Below are 20,494 nucleotides of genomic sequence, written 5' to 3' on the forward strand. Positions count from 1 at the left end.
TCTTGAGCAACTGATTATATCTCAGTTGCAATTTCTTAACTGCAAATTTGGGGGAACGGAGGATAAAAAAGGTAAGAAATTGGGAGAGAAATGCCACACAAACCATAACGAATCATTTATCTTTTACTTTGCAATTACATTGTAAGGTGCAACCGTACATTAATAACTTTTCATTTATAACATGCACTGTAAAATATCTGTAAATTAAAAATATGGAATGTTCCAAAAAGTGCAATTCCTTTGCCACAAAGGAATAGCTTGCTTTTGGTAATATGCAACGTTTCTTCCATGTGAAAGGAAGGCATCACCAGCTTGAGATTGGCCCTCGAATCATAGTGGCAAGCTAGCATGTTATTCTTTTCAAATTAGCAAAACCTGTTTTGAAATTAAATAAATCCTGGAGGAAGAGGCTTCTTTAGCAGCCTCTTGGGATTTTATGTCAAACAAATATGCTCAGAAGCCAGGACTTCTCTTCACAATCTCAAGGATGAATAGTGGATCTTTTACACAGATCTTTGTAAAAGAAAAATCCTCCTAGGTACCAAAAACAACAACAACAACAACAATCTTGCCCTGTTACATTTGGTTTACAAAAAGGATGAGAAGTTTTCCCTTTAATTAAATCTAACCTAGGCTTGTCTTATTCCGATGGATTTAATTAGTAATCTACAATAATACAGGTTTATCAACCCATGCTCAAAAGTTGGCAATAGATTCAAATAATTTTAAAAGACACACAAAACAATCCATTTTCTGTCTCAAGGGCAACTAGATTCAAAGGCAATTTGAGAACCGAATCAATTATGCAAACAAAGCAAAATGTCCATGTTGCATTTTTGCATGATTTATTTCTATTCTGCCCAAGACTACCGGGCCCAATATATGACAGGAAGCAGAAGGCAGGAAATTCAAGCAAAAAAGACATATCATGAAGAGAGTGGTATTTACTGGGTAAAGAAATTGAGCACATACATATAACACACCAAATAGAATAGGCAGTTAGAAGAGAGAAAAAGAAGGAAGATTTTTTTGGGGGGGGGGTTGTTTTTGTAAAAACGAACAGACTCAATCAATTATGCTGGAAGAGTTTCAGAGCTGAATGTCAGGACTTCTGCTGCAGAAGAAGCAGATTCAAAACTCAAGTTCAGCAGCGGGCGTTGAGGAAAATTCCCAGAGAGCAGCTGCCAGCAAGGATATTCCAGCTTGCTCAAACCGTGGAAATGTCAACCCTTCAAGGCCAGGGGTCCCCAAACCCCGGTCCGTGGACCTGTACCAGCCACTGGTCCGCACAAACAAGCAAAGCCCCATCCCAAAACCAGGCACCCTGCCGTCCGCGGAAAAACCTTTCTCCACAGACACCGGTCCCTGTTGCCCAAAAAGGTTGGGGACCTCTGTTCAAGGCAGTCCAGACAAGCACCACCCATCAAGAGTACTACCACTACCTTTATGGACAGGTCCCTGTTATCAGAATCTTACAGGTGCAAAAGCACTGTTCCCCCCTCGCCACGATATAAAAACAATCTTGAGACTTTGGAGAGAGTGCAGAGAAGAGCAACAAATATGATTAGCAGGGGCCAGGAGGCTAAAACATAGGAAGAACAGTTGCTGGAATTGGGTGTGTCTAGTTTAATGAAGAGAAGGACGAGGGGAGACATGATAGCAGTCTTCCAAATATCTCAGGGGTTGCCACAAAGAAGGGGGGAGGGGTCAAGCGATTCTCCAAATGAATGATGAATGAACCTTTATTATCAAAGTACAACATGCATACAGTGAGATTGGCTGAGCCTCCCTTCGTGCCCCACCACCACCACAACTCACAGTGACAACAAACCCACCATCTTGTTACACCATGGGAGCTAATTGCACAACACACTGGCCTCGCAAGTCAATCATACATAGAGTTATTTCCCGTTCAGGAGCCTGACAGCCCATGGATGGAAGCTGTTCTTCAGCCTGTTGGTGTGGCTCACTATACTTCTATATCTCCTACCCGATGGTAGCTGAAGGCAGGACAAGAAGCAACGGATGGAAGCTGTGCAAGGAGAGAAGCAACCTAGAACAAAGGAGAAACTTCCTGACAGTTAGAACAATTAGCCGGTGGAACAGCTTGACTTCAGAAGTTGTAGGTGCTCCATCATTGGAGATCCTTAAGAAGTGATTTGTCTGAAGCAGATTTGTCTTGAGCAGAGGGTTGGACGAAAGACCTCCAAGGTCCCTGTCAAACCTGTTATTCTATTATTTACTTTTAGTCTCCAGGAAAACTAGATAGGGACCCTTTTAATGTATTTCCCATGTCCCAAATGTCAATGGCAATGGTGGCGAACTATGGCACGCGTGCCAGAGGCGGCACTCAGAGCCCTCTCTGTTGGCACGCATGCAACCGCCACCAGCAGCAGGTCCATCAGGCTGCCACCGCCGCCCGGAGCAGGAGCCCCGCCCAGCACAAAGGAGGCGAAGCGGCCGACTAGCAAGCTCGAGTAGAGGTGGTGGAGCAGAGGTCACCAACCATTGTCGATTGGCAAACCGGAAGAAAAGGGAGGGGGAAGCATTTTACATGCGTGCATGCATGTATGGGGCCATGAGCACGCACACGCTGCAAATGGGGTGAGGCTATTGCCTGCGTGATACTCACTAGCCCTGCCCCGTTCTTGCATGCTGCAGTGTGTTGTATCTGCACCCTGCGGCACGGCAGCAGCCGTTTTTCTGCCTTTGCAGCACGGTGGCCAATTTTTGTGCCCCCGGTTTTTGCGCACCAGAGGCGGCACTCAGAGGAGCCTCCCTGCCCCCCCCCCAAAGGTACCACAATGCCGATGCACCCCTGGCACTTTGCGACAAATAAGTGGGTTTTGGGTTGCAATTTGGGCACTCGGTCTCTAAAAGGTTCGCCATCACTGGTCTATGGAGATTCTCAATCATCCAGGTCATAATTATCCCAAAGATGCTTTTTTTTTTCACGAAGCAACTGGACTGACTTGTTTTTGTTTGAAGATGTTTCGCTTCTCATCCCAGAAGCATCTTCGGCTCAGACTGGATGGGGGGGGAATGGAAGGATTGATACTCCTTGAAGACAACTTGCAGAATGCAAATGACCAGCTGTCTGCAAGGAGTGCAAATCCTTCCGTTCCCCACCATCCGGTTGGAGCTGAAGAAGCTTCTTGCATGAGAAGCAAAAGGTCTTCAAAGAAAAACAAGTCAGTCTGGTTGCCTCCTGAAAAGGCACCTTTGGGTTCCCACGCCCCGTTTTGTTCTGTGGGCTGAGATACCTTTTGCATGACAGATGGCTAGGTTACACTCCTGTCTCCCATTCTCACATACCATTATGGGAAAGGAGGCTTGATCCTTGACTAGCATATCAAGGTCTTTATGCCAAGAGGCAGGCAAGGCCATAATACGAGCTAAATTTGATTTAAATTGCATTTAAATAAAAAAAAATACAGCCCATTAAAATATTATTAGTGCGGATTACTCCTGTATTTAATAATTTTGGGTTTTTTTCCCCCAAATAAAAATCGCAAGCAGCAGATTTTAAAGAGGAGATTGATGAATTCTTTGGGAGCCATGTGTAGCCCTGGGATCACAGCAAACACAAGGCCTGTACAGAAAGGGCTAGATGGATAATCGTTTCACCTGGCACAAAGCTGCCTGTGTGTCTATCGTATGCGCCAGGTTCATATTCTAAAATCTCAAAAGATTCCAGGTATCAGTATAGAGCTGGGATCCTCAACCGTGGCAACTTTAAGACTTGTGGACTTCAAGTCCCAGAATTCTGGGACTTGAGGTCCACAAGTCTTAAAGTTGCCAAGGTTGAGGACCCCTGGTATAGAGTGTTTCCAGTCCACTATGGCAACTTTACGACCTGAGGACTTCAACTCCCAGAATTCCTGAGCATGGCTGGCTCAGGAATTCTGGGATTTGAAGTGCAGAGTTCATAAAGTTACCGTCCTGGCCCATCGCTGCTCTAGTCAATTTCGTAGATCAGAGGTCTCCAATCATTCCGGAGGGAAGGAGAGCAGTTTCAAAATTGGTGTGTGTGCATGGGCGCACACGGGGCCATGTACTCTAGCAGCCCCATTCGCGCATCTGGCATGCGCTGGCAGCTAGCATGTGCAAATAGGCCGCGCAAACTGCCCAGGCTAGTGGCACATGCTCAAACGAGCTGCAGACACCTGCCCCACACTATTATCCCCGTTTGCACCTGTGCTCATGCGCAAACAGGGCTGCGGGTGCTAGTGAGAGTGGGGGGGGAGAAATGTGCCCCAACGCATGCGCACACAGGCCAGCTGTTTCCAAGGCCCGCTGGCCAAGAGCCTGCAGTCCAGTCCCGGACCACAGGTTGGGGGCCCCTGTCATACAAAACAATATGAGCTGGTCTAGATGGGGTTGAGTTACCGAATGAAGTAGTTTAACTCAATTTCACATGTTCACTGCCAGGCTAGGAATATGCAAGGAAGCTCCAATTTTCAAATTATGTTAATTGAGTTATCTCAGAGGCCCTTGATTGCTCGTTATGGAGAAGGGTAATGGTATGTGACCTTGGGAGGCAGGAGGGAAAGGGTGTGGAATCTGGACTACCTTTGTTTAGAGAAAAACCAGATCAATTTAAAAAAAACGTATCTCCAAATTTTAAAAAAATGGAGCCGAAACTACGGGTAGTTCTCAACTTACAACAGTTCATTTAGTGACCGTTCGAAGTCGCAACTTACGACCACTTTGCACAGTTGCGACCATCGCAGCATCCTCGTGGTCATGCGATTTACATTTGGATGCTTGACCACTGACTCACATTTATGACGGCTGCAGTGTCCCGGCGTCGTGTGATCAGCTTTTGCAACCTTCTGACAAGCAGAGTCAACGGGGGAGCCAGACTCCCCATTCCCCATTGGTAACAACTGTCTTGCTAATTTAACCACTTTTTTATATTATTTTTTATTTTAATTCCATTTATATCCCGCCCTTCTCCGAAGACTCAGGGCGGCTTACAAGCTTAGCAGTAGCCTTCATTCTATGTATATGCCTGCTTATTAGGGCTTTCACACAACCCCCAAGCGGCATTATTACAAAGTCAGCTTAATTGCCCCCAACAATCTGGGTCCTCATTTTACCTACCTCGGAAGGATGGAAGGCTGAGTCAACCTTGAGCCTGGTGGGATGCGAACCTGCACTAATTGCAGGCAGCTGGTGTTACTTAAGGAGGCATTAGCCCACTGCTCCACCAAGGCTGTTTGTTGAGTGATTCACTCAACAAACGTGGCAAGAAGAGTCGCAAGGGGGGGCAAAACTCACTTAACCGATTTCTCACTTAACAAGGTAAATTTGGGGCTCATTTGGGGTTGCAAGTTGAGGACGGCCTGTACTAAAGAACAATAAGCAATTGCCACCTATAATTCATGATACGTACACTTCAATGACAGTGAACAATCACAGGAGTTAAGTCTAATAAGCCTCTGGAAGACATTCCCAGCTCAGAAAAGACGAGGGACCCTAAACATCCAGCAAGCTCATAAACACACGGATGCAGAACAGCAAGAACCCACCCACGTCCTATACGGCGATTGTAAGCAGTGTGTTCTGGGGATGCAGAACGCTTAACCCAAACACGTCTCTGCTCAAGCCGCCGTAAAACCAAACGAACGAATCTCCGAATTCATGAGATTTCATTTGGACTGAAAATTGAAAGAGGTTCCAAGGCGACGTTTCAAAGGTGAGGAATAAGCAAAATTATGAGAGCGAGGGGGAAAGAAATAATCTAGTTAACTTCAAAATCAGCACTTGGAGCTTTGGGTTTTTCTCTCTCTCCCTGCAAACTTAAGTCTATTGCTGCATAATCAGAATGGAGAGCCTTCTGTCTGAACTCTAGCAAAACGCACAAGACATGATGACTGGGCCTAAAAGGCAATGACAATGCTGGAAACTAAAAAAAAAAATGTTAGGATTGCGGTGCAGGGGACTGCAGTATCAACAAGGAGGGAGCCGTCCCCTTTTGTTAGCCACGGGAGTGGGGGGGGGGTGGGGGTTTTGTCGTGGGAAGCCTCTGAAAAGGCTGGCACCGGCTTGGGCTCGGCCGTGAAAACCCCACTCGCCAATTAATGGTATCATTTCCCAGGCTGAATGGGACTTGCTCACAGTTCAGCAATCTCACAGAATGCCTGCTTTTAGAAGCGCAAGGCGAAAGCAAGGACCGGTTTTTAATTAGAAGCCTTTTAACAAACGACCCGGGGTATTAACTGTGCTCTTGCAATCAAGTCATAATTGAGATGTAATCAAACAAAGAGTAACAAGTGTCCATTATGCAAAGGGCATTGTTCTTAAAAGATCGGTCTTACTGGAAAATTGTCAGTTTGCACGGGGGGGGGGGGTGCTGTCCCAAATTAAGAGGAGCTGTGAATGTGCAAAACCTTTTTTTTCCCTGCTACAAGCAGAAGCAGAGCAAAGATGGATCATTTTTTAAAAAAACATCAGCTCCGGACCAAACGGCCAGCTTGCAGGAAATTACGGGAGGGTTTCAAGCACAACCCAGTTAACCTGTGAGACAATAAATTTTACAAATAAAAAACAAGTACTGTAGACTAGCTTTTTTTGGGGGGGGGGGGCTAGAATACTAAAATCCGGTTCCTTCATTCAACCAGCAATGTAATGAGGCATTCACAAATTGTCTACCCTACTTCTGAATAACAGAATAGGAGTTAAAAGGGTCCTTGGAGGTCATCTAGTCCAACCCCCTGCTCAGGCAGGAAACCCTGTACCATTTCAGACAAATGGCTGTCCAATCTCTGCTTAAAAACCTCCAGTGGTGGAGCATTCACAACCTCTGGAGGCAAGTTGTTCCACTGATTAATTGTTCTCGCTGTCGGGAAATTTCTCCTTAATTCCAGATTGCTTCTTCCTTTGGTACAGTTTCCATCCGTTGCTTCTTGCCCTGCCTTCAAGTGCTTTGGAGAATAGCTTGACTCCCTCTTCTTTGGGGCAGCCCCTGAGATACTGGAAGGCTGCTATCATGTCTCCCCTAGTCTTTCTTTTCACTAGACTAGGTAAAAGGTAAAGGTTCCCCCGCAGATGCGTGCTAGTCGTTTCCGACTCTAGGGGCCGGTGCTCATCTCCGTTTCAAAGCCGAAGAGCCAGCGCTTGTCCGAGGACGTCTCCGTGGTCATGTGGCCGGCATGACTAGACGCCGGAGTGGTCCCTATTTTTCTACTTGCATTTTTACGTGCTTTCGAACTGTTAGGATGGCAGAAGCTGGGACGAGTAACAGGCGCTCACTCGGTTACGCGGCACTCGGGATTCGACCCGCCAAACTGCCAACCTTCTGATCGACAAGCTCAGCGTCCTAACCCACTGAGCCACCACGTCACTAGACTAGACATGCCCAATTCCTGCAACCGTTTTTCATAGGTTTTAGTCTCCAGTCCCTTAATCATCTTTGTTGCTCTTCTCTGCACTCTTTTTGGAGTCTTATCAGCATCTTTTCTTTCCAATGCAAACATTTTGTCCCCTGGTGCTTGAGAAGTGTTTTTGCCAACACCGGGCTTACAAACAAGCCAGGATACAAGTGGGGAATATGTCTCTTTGCCATCAGAAGGAAGTCTCTTACAACGCATTCACTGAGAGTGTACAATGCAGTAAGGACCGCTCAGCCAGATGTTCCAAAGGCAGCAAAAGCAACCAGGGAAATAAGATCAAACGGGAAGACTAACAGCACCATCAATTAAAGTCCCACTGCAACATCCCTTGTGAAATCATTAATAACATATACTTTGGCATATTTTAATACAGATAATTAACCTGTCTAATCAACTTTTTCCAGATATCGACAAAGGGTAGAAATGTCATACTAGAATTTGAGAAATTAGAATCAGAACTGCAAATGAATCGGCAAAAGAAGATTCTGAAAAGAAACAATCAAACACAAATTACATGTGTTGGATTCAGAAAAATTGGCACAGCAAATAAAAAGAGCAAAACTAAAGTTTTTTTTTTGGGGGGGGGAGGCAAACAAACCAGGAAGATGGCTACCTTACAAACTTAAAAAAACCAGAAGAAGATAAATAACTTAGTGGATGAAAAAGGTTGCCTACAATTTAAAAATGAAGAAATAAAAAAAAGATAATTAAAGAATACTATAAGAAACTGCATGACATAGAAGAAATTCTGAGAGAGGGAATGATTCAATATCCGGAAGAAAATAATCTTCCAAAAATTTCAGAAACTTGGAAGACTATGTTAGGGGGAAAAAGTAACAACGATGGAAATAACAGAGGCCGTAAGAAGAGAAAAACAAAAAAAGAGAAAACACCGGTGCCAAGAAAGGTGGTAAAATGGATCAAAACTCACTTAACTGTTGCTTAGCAGCAGAAATGTTGAGCTCAATTGCGATCGGAAGTTGAGGACTACATGTACAGACTTATATACTTTAGAGCAGGGGTCCCCAACCCCCGGTCCGTGGACCAGTACCGGGCCACGGCATGCCAGCAACCGGTCCACGCGAACGAGCAAAACCCCATCTGGCGAGATGCAGGCAGCACACAAAACCACACAATCTCTGGTCCGCGGAAAAATCTCTCTCCACAGAACCGGTCCCTGGTGCTCCAAAGGTTGGGGACCCCTGCTTTAGATGGCTGTGACTTCATCTCCTCGGGACTCTGCTTTCGATTAACCAAGGGAAACGAAGAGGTGGGCCCAACAAGCTTAGTCATAAACAATTGGGGGATGATTGGGGGACTGGAGGCTAAAACATACAGGGAACGGTTGCTGGAATTGGGTATGTGTAGTTTAACGAAGAGAAGGATGAGGGGGGACATGATAGCAGTGTTCCAGTATCTCAGGGGCTGCCCCAAAGAAGAGGGAGTCAAGCTATTCTCCAAAGCACCCGAAGGCAGGACAAGAAGCAACGGATGGAAACTGACCAAAGAGAGAAGCAACCTAGAACTAAGGAGAAACTTCCTGACAGTTAGAACAATTAACCAGTGGAACAGCTTGCCACCAGAAGTTGTGAATGCTCCAACACTGGAAGTTTTTAAGAAGAGACTGGACAGCCATTTGTCTGAAACGGTATAGGGTTTCCTGCCTGAGCAGGGGGTTGGACTAGATGACCTCCAAGGTCCCTTCCAACTTATTATTATTATTATTATAATTCAGTTAGTATTGATGAAAAATTACCTGCCAGGTAAGTCTACACAAAGCAGCAGAAGCTGACAGACTTGCCAGACTCCCTTCCATATTCCTGACCAACAGCTAGAGCACATTAGTAGATCGTCGTCTATGGCTGAAAATTTTTTCCAGACATGGCCTGACAATGCATTGAATTGGGTTGACCCGTATGGAGATGTGTGTGTTTGCCCACAAAACTGCAGTGGCACAGCTGAGCCCACCATGTAAAAGGGCTCCAGACTTTGGTTCTGCTCTTAGAACAGAGAATACAATAGGGCTGGACCTTGCAGGTCTTCTAACCCAGGGGTCCCCCAACCCCCGGCCCGCAACCGGACCTTGAGCCTTTCGGAACCGAGCTACAGAAGCGGCGGGAGAGCATGTGTGCATCCCTGCTCACACGAGCAGCGGGCGAGCACACATGCTCCATTTGTACAAGTGGTGGCTATGCGTCCCCACCACTCATGCGAATGGAGCTGCGCATGCTTGCCCACCACTCATGCAGAACCATCCCCTCGAAGCCGGTCTATAAAAAAGGTTGGGAAACTCTGTTCTAGCCCACCTCCTGGTCAAGCAGGAGACTTATACCATTCCAGACATCCAATCTCTTCTTGAAAGCCTTTAGTGATGGAGCACCCGCAAAGCCGTTCCACTGATTAATTACTGTCACTGTAACAAAATTCCTCCTTAGTTTGAGGTCAGAATTGTCTTTAATGAGCTTCCACCTGTTACTTTTTGTCCTGAACCCAAGGGCTTTTGAGAACAGGTTGACCCTCTCCTCTCTGTGACAAGTCTTGGAAGAATGCTATCACCCCAGCCCTTCTCTTTGTTAGAGCAGACATGCCTAAATCCCTCAATCCTTCATTGTACGACTTAGCCTGTAGATCAGGGGTAGGCAACCTTGGCTCTTTTATGACTCGTGGACTTCAACTCCCAGAATTCCTGAGCCAGCATGGCTCAGCATGGAAACCTCTCCCTCTCCCCTCAGCATGGCTGGCTCAGGAATTCTGGGAGTTGAAGTCCACGAGTCATAAAAGAGCCAAGGTTGCCTACCCCTGGTCTAGACCCTTTATCATTTTTGTTGCTCTTCCCTGCACTCTTTCGAGGGTCTCGACATCTTTTTTTGCCCTGTGATGACCAGGACTGGATGCAAGTATTCCAGGGGTGGCCTCACCATTGCGGGGTAGAGCGATACTAAAGCTTCACCTGATCCTGAAACTATCCTTCTCTCGATGTCACCTAGGACTGCATTAGCATTTTTGGCCGCTGCTGAAATGTTCCTCAAGGCTCTTTTTTTTCTTTTTTTTTCTTTTTTGCCCTCCAAAATTAACCTGTCGATTTTGTCCCTTGGGATGTGTGCACTTGAGTGTCCAAGATTTTAGACACAAGTCTAATGAGCCACCTCAGGCTGAACGGTAGAGGAACCAGCCAGGCCTGGCATACGTTTTAGCACTTTGGCTTTCTGCCCTGGCTGGTTTCACAAACCAGTAGTGTCCACCTGATGTCTTTCAGGCTTTTGTATTTTCCAAGCTTAAGCCACCAACTTTGGCAAAGCCGAGCTAGAAAGGGCATGTACCAGTTCCAATAAGGAAGCATGGATTGCATACGGCCTGGGAAAAAAAGGCCTATCCTGGTAATAAAAATCCATTTCGGTCACAAGAGGGGCTTGAGGAATGCCATCAAATCCTTGTCCCTCTGAGGTCTATGACATACCTATTAATCCACCCTCCTATAGTTGGTTTATTATCCCTTACAACAGCAAACAGCTAAAAAAAAGTAGAGCAGAGTGACCCAAATTGGCACAGTAATTATTTAAGACTATAAATAATCACGGTCACTGAATAAATTAAAACGCTGTATGATAAGGTCCCCTTTATGCCGCTTCTAAAGATCTAAACCATTCTGCTGAAATATGTTGGCATGTCGTGCATTATGACAACATAAGCCAATGCCCTCCAAATATTGGACATTAATCCCTGTAATTCCCAGCCAAAAATGCTTTTAGGCCATGCCATCTGGGAGCGAGGAGAGGGGAAATGCAACTAAAGGACTTGGGGAAGGCTGGGATGCTATATAATTAACACTGGAAGAGAGCAATTGCCATTGATGGATCTCATAGCAGCGTACCCAGAAACACTTAATACCAACTCTAAAATCTACTCTGTCACTGTAGCAATGGAAAAAGCCAAGCTGCATTAAGCCAAAGGCTTTATGAGACTAGCACCTTGTATTACACAGTGTCCAAACAGATGCATTTAGGAAGCTTTGCAAGAAAGACCCTTTTCCTTTGTTGGTCTTTAACAATTGATATTTGAAGTACGTTGTGAGGGGTCCTTGGTGCTCTCTGAGCTGGGCTGTTTTCCTGCAGACATTTCATTGCCCAAACTAAGTAACGTCATCAGGGAAGGAAGGAAGGAAGGAAGGAAGGAAGGAAGGAAGGAAGGAAGGAAGGAAGGAAGGAAGGAAGGAAGGAAGGAAGGAAGGAAGGAAGGAAGGAAGGAAGGAAGGAAGGAAGGAAGGAGAGGGAGGAAGGGGAGGGAGGAGGAGGAGGACTCTCTGAGCTAGGCTGTTTTCTTGCAGACATTTCATTGCCCAAACTAAGTAACGTCATCAGGGAAGGAAGGAAGGAAGGAAGGAAGGAAGGAAGGAAGGAAGGAAGGAAGGAAGGAAGGAAGGAAGGAAGGAAGGAAGGAAGGAAGGAAGGAAGGAAGGAAGGAAGGAGAGGGAGGAAGGGGAGGGAGGAGGAGGAGGACTCTCTGAGCTAGGCTGTTTTCTTGCAGACATTTCATTGCCCAAACTAAGTAACGTCATCAGGGAAGGAAGGAAGGAAGGAAGGAAGGAAGGAAGGAAGGAAGGAAGGGGAGGGGAGGGGAGGGAGGAGGAGAACTGTGGGGTCCTTGGTGCTCTCTGAACTTGGTTGTTTTCTTGCAGACATTTCATTGCCCAAACTAGGTAACATCATCAGTGATATATGTCATTTTCTACAGAAACGTGATCTATGCAAGACCATTCACAAGTGTAGGGTCAAAAAAAAAAATCAAGATAGTGACCAGAAGCACACAAGTGAGCCCTATTCCCTCGACTTACCACAATTCATTTAGTGACCATTCAAAGTTACCATGGCACTGAAAAAAGTGATTGACAACCATTTCCACACTTATGACGGTTGCAGCATCCTCATGGTCAAGTCATCAAAATTCAGACGCTTGGCAACTGACTCATATTTGTGACGGTTGCAGCGTCCCTGGGAGTCACTGGGTCCCCTTTTGCAACTTTCTGACAAGCAAAGTCAATGAGGGAAGCCAGATTCACTTAACAACCATGTTATTAACTTAACAACGGCAGCGGTTCACTTAAAGCTGTAGCAAGGAAGATCATAAACTATGGCAAAATTCACTTAACAAATGTTTCACTTAGCCACAGTAATTAGGGGCTCAACTGTGGTCATAAGCTGAGGACTACCTGTATATCATACATCAAGTCCAACTATTAGTTTCAGGGTTTCACCCCCAATTTAGCTGTTAGAGATCAGCCAAGGCTTGTTAGGTGCTCCTGCCAAGCTAAGCACTTAATTTAAAGCTTAATCTGTACATGGTTTGAATTTGATTTGGTAGTATGCTTCAACCCAGTAATTCTAGTTTATAAACTATCAATTCGGTGAATCAGTTGGTGTATATAATAAGTAATTAAGGATAGGCTCAATTCTGATGATGTTACCTAGTTTGGGTGATGAAACATCTGCAAGAAAACCATCAAGCACAGGCAGCACCAAGGACCCCACAGTCGTCCTCCTTCCCCCCCCCACTACCACCACCATACTCCATTCTAGCACTGATGATGTTAGCTAAGTTGGGTAATGAAAAGTCTGCAAGTAAACAAGCTCAGAGAGCACCAAGAGAGCACCTCACCTCAACCTTGAGCTACAAATATTCTCTTTTAAAGTAGGCTGGTTTATATTTTGTTATGATTAGTGGCCATCAATAGCTTGACCACCCATATATTCATCCAATTTCCTGACCTCCATCACTGCATTTGTTGCAGCCTCCATCTTGACTCCTCCTTACATCACCCGTTTTCCTATATTACAAGACAGGAAGAGAAACCCGTATTTTCCATCCAGCCTAAAATGCTTCACAATCACTTTAAGTCAGAGGTCCCCTCAACCTTTTGGGCACCAGGGACCGGTTCCGTGGAGAGAGGTTTTTCCACGGACTGGAGAGTGGGTGGTTTTGTGTGCTGCCTGCATCCCACGGATGGAGCTTTGCTTGTTTTTGTGGACCGGTTGCTGGCGCGCTGCGGCTCGGGACCGGTCCACGGACCGGGGGGGGGGGACCCCTGCTTTAAGTGATGGTTCCACAGAACGAACATGCTGTCCTGAATGCAAACTTTCCTTCCCCAAAGTTACTCTGAATCTACTCAGGGAAGACGTATAGCTCAAAAATGATGGAATAACCATTTAAAATAAGTTGGGGGTTAAAAAGGAGGTTTGACTTGCAATTTTATTCGGGAAGTGAAGGTTCTGGAAGAGAGTCAGAGAAGAATTGGGAAGAAGGGAAAAATGTGGGAAAAGACGGGTCTGCCAAAAGTTGTGGCTGATTCCTGTAGCCTACTTAAGCAGGTTAAAGATGCAACAGTCCCTACACAAATTTATTTATTTATTTATTGATGGGATTTATATCCCGCCCTATCTCCCGAAGGACTCAGGGCGGCTAACAACAAAACATATAATAAGTACAGAAATCAAGATAAAAATGAAATTGAGAACATCAGTGCAGTAAATTAAAATACCACAATGTAACTCTTAGCAAATAAATATATAAACACGCTAAGCCTCATAAGCTCTGTCCTTGGTTCCTTTTGGCGGCTTAATGTATTGTACATATCAGGCCCATTTAGGTTACTCTATGGTTGAATGTATGGTGGGGATCATGAAAATGGGTCAATTCAAGGATCCTTTGGGAGGAAGAGCCGTATATAAATAAAATTAATAACAATCACTAAATTAAGCACATCGTGCACTCACAGCGTATAAGTAGGTTAATTGTAGAAAATCCCACGTTGCTTCTGTGAAAGAGAGTTTAAATTTCGCATGGTGTGCAGTCTATCGTGTATCAAGAGGTTTTTTCTTTTATTTTGTTCCAATTTGGGGTAAAGAGAGTACATGTATCGTTTAAATCAATGTTGCACTGATTCGCTTTTTAATTATCGTCAGTGGGGTTATTTTTAAGAGAAGCTTTCTTTTCCGAATTGTTATCTTTAGTGCTTCCCAGCTGATACGCTGTCATGATGACAAAATTATATTCCAATCTTTATTCAAGAAATATCACAGCTACAAATACCCAGCAGTTTCCCCCAACCAAAAAAAAAAATCAGCAATACAACACTGCTGTTTTTCACTTAAATATTTACTGCACAGAGTTTAATCGTCAAAAGTGATCAATGCTCAGAGTTCGTTAATCTTTAATTGTTTTAAAAGTACAAGAATCTCATTTTTAAAAACACTTTTAATCATATTCCAGGAAGCTCAACAACACAGCACCCATGGGCACAAGGTAAATAAATGCAGGGTCAGAAAATTAAGTGCCATTTTTTTAAAATTCTCACTAAGATTTGTATATTTTTCCATAGATTCTACAAGGTTTTAGGCAGAATGCTAATAAACATAATAATATTCCTGATAAAATGAGAAAGTTGAAAATGGATGGAAAATCACAGTAGATCTTTGGAGGTTAAAGTCACAGTTTTTATTTATTTCATTCTTGTGCCATTGAGTAGATATAAGTAACTGAAAATGCTATCAATCCTTCCCACAGGAGAATATTGAGTTAGAATGCTTTACTGGAAATAAAAAGGGAATATCATCCATTTCAGGGCGATGAGAAAAAATAAGGATAAAGCACAATCCACGGAGGACTGAATTCAGTGTTCATGGAAAAGATTGTAAGAAAAAGTGGAGAATGTAATGAAATAACCTAGATAAGTGTGGCTGGTGAAAAATATATTTATTTATTTATTTATTTATTTAATTAAGTTGCCATAAGAGAATAACTTTCTTTCTTAGTTAGGTATTGGTGATGTTCATTTAATTTAGCAGCTAAACAACTTCCCAAGAGGAAACGTAAAGGATTGTTTTAGGCTCTGCTGAAAATAAATCCACAAACAGATTATTAACTTCCTTTCAAAGTGAGAGACCTTCTTACAAACTCTTGAAATTTAAAGAAGAGCCGGGGTGGATCAAGATAAGCCTTAGATTATTATAAAAGAAATCCCTTAACTTTGAGACTCTTGGCAAAACTGTAAAAACCACCAACATTTTTTCTTAGTATTTAAAGATCTTCACTATTATTTGCCAGTGATACTGAGAAACCAGCATGAAGACAACTAATCATTAGTCAAGGAAATACATAATATATCACTGCAATTCAAATACGTTTAGGGCTGCAGCTTTTATCAAAATGGAAAACCTTTTATCATCTCAACACCCTCGTGAGAAGACGGCCACTATGATTTGCATTTTATGGACAAGAAAAGTGGTCAACTGGCCAAGGCAGATGTTATTGTCCTAATTCCTTAAATTACATTAGAAGTGTCCACATTTCATTCACCTCTTCCATTCAAAATCTAAATTAAGGTTAAGATCAGAGTTCAACTTCTAATTAAGAATGAATAAGGTTCTCCGTGAACTATTCTTTAGTGTTGGCAGAACTCTTCACGGTGATGAAGGTCTGTAGAATGTGGAGATTCATTTATATAAGGCATTTTCAAACTCAGTTTTGAAGATCATATTGGAGTCGTGGCTAGGGGGGCATTTGCCGAGATTCGCCTAATATACCAATTGCGCCCCTTTCTGGACCGAGATGCCCTACGTACAGTCACCCACGCACTCGTTACCTCCCGTATAGACTACTGTAATGCTCTCTACATGGGGCTGCCCTTGAAGACCACCCGGAGGCTTCAGCTGGTGCAGAGTGCAGCTGCACGGGTAGTGATGGGAGCACCCCGATACTCCCATATTACACCCCTCCTGCGTGAGCTGCATTGGCTACCGGTTGCCCTCCGGGTGAGATTTAAGGTGCTGGTACTTACCTTTAAAGCCCTACATGGCTTAGGCCCGGGATACTTGCAGGACCATCTGCTGCCGGGAACAAATTCCCATCGCCCAGTACGCTCACACAGAGAAGGCCTCCTCAGGGTACCGTCAGCTAGGCAATGTCGGCTGGCAACCCCCAGGGGGAGGGCCTTCTCTGTGGGAGCACCAGTCCTATGGAATCAGCTCCCCCCCCGAGCTTCGGATGGCGCAAAATCTCCAATCCTTTCGCCGTGGCCTCAAAACACTCCTATTCCACCAGGCTGACCTAGACTGACAGGCATTTTAATTAATTTATATTTACAATTTTTAATTTATTTTTAGTTTTTAATTTTAATTTATTGCACAGATGATTTTAATTTTATTTTTATCTTAATTTCTGTACTTATTATATGTTTTGTTGTTAGCTGCCCTGAGTCCTTCGGGAGATAGGGCGGGATATAAATCCCATTAATAAATAAATAAATAAATAAATTTTCAGGTGGAGAGAGTACAGAAAAGTGATTGGGCTGTCTTGATGCCTTAAGAAGGCATACAAAGTTTGATTTAAAACTGCTTAGAAAATGGCTTCAAATTTGTAATTTAAGCCTAGTCCTACAAATCCACAGCAAAAGAGCAAAAACTTACAAGTGTAATTGTTCGTTTGTAATGAAAGATTGAGAGAAATAGTGAAGGAGATATGAAGGCCATTTGGGGGGGGCAGAGTTCAGAGTGGACTTGTGGGGAAAAATGGATATATTTTAAAAAAAGCAAAGAAATAAAAGGAACAAGAATAAAAGACGACTGACAGCAGGAAGAGAAAATGAGTCATCTATGAAAAAATAGTAGAAGGCAGATTAATCTTCCAAAGTAATAAATGGAAAGTGAATCTAGAAGTCCTTGGTTGAAAGTGGGAAAAAAAAATTAACATTAGAGAATGCAACAAAAGTGTGCAGCCACTGCCAGATAAGTAGATCTTTATCTCGCTGCATTAATACTGATGTAGCACTCTCTGATTGATAAAAAGCAAAATTCTCCAATTAAATAGATACGCTTAGGGTTTCTGTCTGCAAGGAGATGTTTTATATGTCACATCCATTTGTTTTGCCAGGCTATTCTTTTAAATAAAGTTTGCAGTAGCTTAGCACGCAGACTTAAATTTACACTGTAAAAAAAAACATACTTTAATGACTCAGTTCCCCCGATAGATATGGACATCGTCCTAAGAAATATGAAAAAGGGTGATTGGTGAATTCACCATGTCACAGCGCCTGCGGATGAGGGAAACTCATCTTTGAGAATTATTGCTGCAAAAAAAATATGATAAAAAAAGATCCTGGATAATACCTCCAAAAAGACTATTGCAAAGAATGTAATCAAATCGTCAAGATGAAACAGAAACTGCAGAGCTATTTAGATGGAAATTAAAAAATATATTTCAAACGTGGGCGGAGAGGCTAAATAAGGAGCCTCCGGTAAGAGTGAATGGAACTAAAAATAAACGATTTGGGATGAAAATGAAGTAAGGGGATGCTTGAAGACGTATTTGCCAGATGTATACTGGAACACAGGTAGCTCTCAACTCACGACCACAATTGAGCCCAAAATTTATGTTGCTATGGGTAACCTTTGTTAAGTGAATTTTGCCACGGTTGCCAAGTGAATCACTGCAGTTGTTAAGTTAGTAATGCGGTTGTTAAGTGAATCAAACATCCCCACTGCCTGACTTTGCTTATCAGAGGATCGCAAAGTGGGAGCACATGATCCCGGGATGCTGCAACTGTCATAAATACGAGTGGCCGAATTTTGATCACATGATCAAATGCTAGAGCCTTGGTGGAGCAGTGGGCTAATGCCTCCTTAAGTAACACCAGCTGCCTGCAATTAGTGCAGGTTCGAGTCCCACCAGGCTCAAGGTTGACTCAGCCTTCCATCCTTCCGAGGTAGGTAAAATGAGGACCCAGATTGTTGGGGGCAATTAAGCTGACTTTGTAATAATGCCGCTTGGGGGGGGCAAAAGCCCTAATAAGCAGGCATATACATAGAATGAAGGCTACTGCTAAGCTTGTAAGCCGCCCTGAGTCTTCGGAGAAGGGCGGGATATAAATGGAATTAAAATTAAAAAAAATAAATAAAATAGTAGGGTAAAAAAAAGCTCGTAAGTCACTTTTTCCAGTGCTGTTATAATAATAATAATAAACCTTTATTGTCAAAGTACAAGATGTGTACATTGAAGTTCAAGGTGTTAGTGATGACTTACAAAGCCCTTCATGGCATGGGTCCGGATTACCTACGGCAACACCTGCGGCCGGCGTCAACTTCCCTCCGTCCAGTGCGCTCCCACAGAGAGGGCCTCCTCAGGGTGCCTCCGATCAAAGAATGCCGGTTGGTGACCCCCAGGGGGAAAGCGTTCTCTGTGGGCGCGCCAGACCTCTGGAACCGCTTACCGGTTGAGCTCCAGTTGGCCCCCGACCTTCGCTCCTTCCGGCGCGATCTCAAAACTTTCTTTTTCGAACAAGCTGGCCTGGTCTGACGGGATGGGGTTGGGTTTTTATAAATAGTTTTAATTTTAATATGTATTAATTTTATGGGCATAATGTTTAATGGCTTTTTAATTTTTGTATTCTATTTTTATTGTGTATTGCCCTGTTCACCACCCTGAGTCCTTCGGGAGAAGGGCGGTATACAAATTAAATTATTAAATTAAATTAAATTAGCTGAGCCTCCCCCCGTGCTCTCTCCCCCCAACACACAGTGACAACAAACCCTCCATCCTACCACACCATGTGAACCAACTACACCACACACCGGCCTCCCAAGTCAATTCTGCCTAAGTTCACAGAGATTATGTCCCATTTAAAAGCCTAACAGCCCACGGATAAAAGCTATTTTTCAGCCTGTTGGTACGGCTGGCTATATAACTTAGAACGATCCCTAAATGAATGGTTGCAAGTCAAGGACGATCTGTGTTCAGTGATCCTTGATAAAACCAACGGCCAAGCTGTCAAAGTCAAACAAAAAAATATAGGAAATGTAAGTGGATTGAAAAATGCTAAGGCTGCAGAGGTACATGGTCGGAAGAGTTAAAATATAGACAGGGTTTGCCCCCAATTTTTTGGAGACTGTGCTGAGAATTAGAAGATCGCTGTTGTTATTCTCCTAATCAGCATGTCTCAATCTGCGCAACCTGAAGATGTGCGGACTTCAACTGCCAGAATTTCCCAGTCAGCAAAAGAATCACTGATCTTAAAAATCAGAATGCTATTGGTATAAGCCAGGGGTAGGTAACCTTGGCTGTTTTATGACTCATGGACTTCAACTCCCAGAATTCCTGAGTCATAAAAGAGCCAAGATTGCCTACCTCCGGTATAAACTAAATTTACAGTAGATAACTTTCCTTCTAATTTCACCCTTTTAATCTCTTTTGTTTGCTTTTTATTTCACCTTTCCTCAACTCTGCCTGACAATGCTTACTCAAGGGAAAAATACTCAAGTGTTTGCTTAGCGACAGTTTTTCCACACCAATGACCGTTGCAACATCCTCGAGGTCACGTGATCAACATCTGGACCCTTGGCCACTGGCTCGAGTTTATGACGGTCACATGTCCCAGCATCAGATGATCACTTTTTGCGACCTTCTGACAAACAACGTCAATGGGGAAGCCAGATTCACTTAACAACCGCGTTACTGAACTAAACAATTGCAGTGATTCGCTTAAGAACTGTGACAAGAGCGGCTGTAAAATGGGACAAAATTCATTGAACAACCATCTTGTTTAGTGACAGAAGGACTCAAGGACTCCCTGTACTTTCAATTCTGCCTAACGTAGGAAAATATATGTACAGTACATAGCGGGGAGCGCCAGGTTGGGGAAGTCTGCCCCACGCTGAATATGATGCTTCGATCTTCCACTTGATATTCTATTTCCACAGGACAAACCTGAGTAAAGTACATTAAAGAGCCCTCTTTCCCTATATTGGCAGAGCAATAAATATTAAAACAAAAGAAACTGCAGGCTTCATCTACTTTTAAAATTAAACCTACATTAGTACTCTGGGATAGATAGCCAATGTACAATATCAACTATAAAACTGCAACTTAGACTGGCCCGGAGCCAAAGCCTTAATGGATGCTCAAGGCACCAACTAAGGAAATAGTTTTGTATTAATGCCTATGAGTAAAGCAACAATCAATGCTTTAGTATTACTGTAAGACATGATTCACCCGTTGAAGCTTGCTCTCCATTAAAACCCCACCTCAGCTTCAAACAAAGCAACAGAAATACT

The 20,494-nt window shown here is 43.7% G+C and overlaps 1 protein-coding gene across 1 annotated transcript in view; it reads right to left on the minus strand.

Moving 5' to 3' along the window:
• Positions 1-20,494, minus strand: part of NUP93 (nucleoporin 93) — a 135,151-nt gene that overhangs the window by 74,832 nt on the left and 39,825 nt on the right. The gene's annotated exons all lie outside the window — the stretch shown is intronic.

Source organism: Vipera berus (assembly GCF_964194415.1).
Source record: "Vipera berus genome assembly, chromosome: 10".
Taxonomy (NCBI): Eukaryota; Metazoa; Chordata; class Lepidosauria; order Squamata; family Viperidae; genus Vipera; species Vipera berus.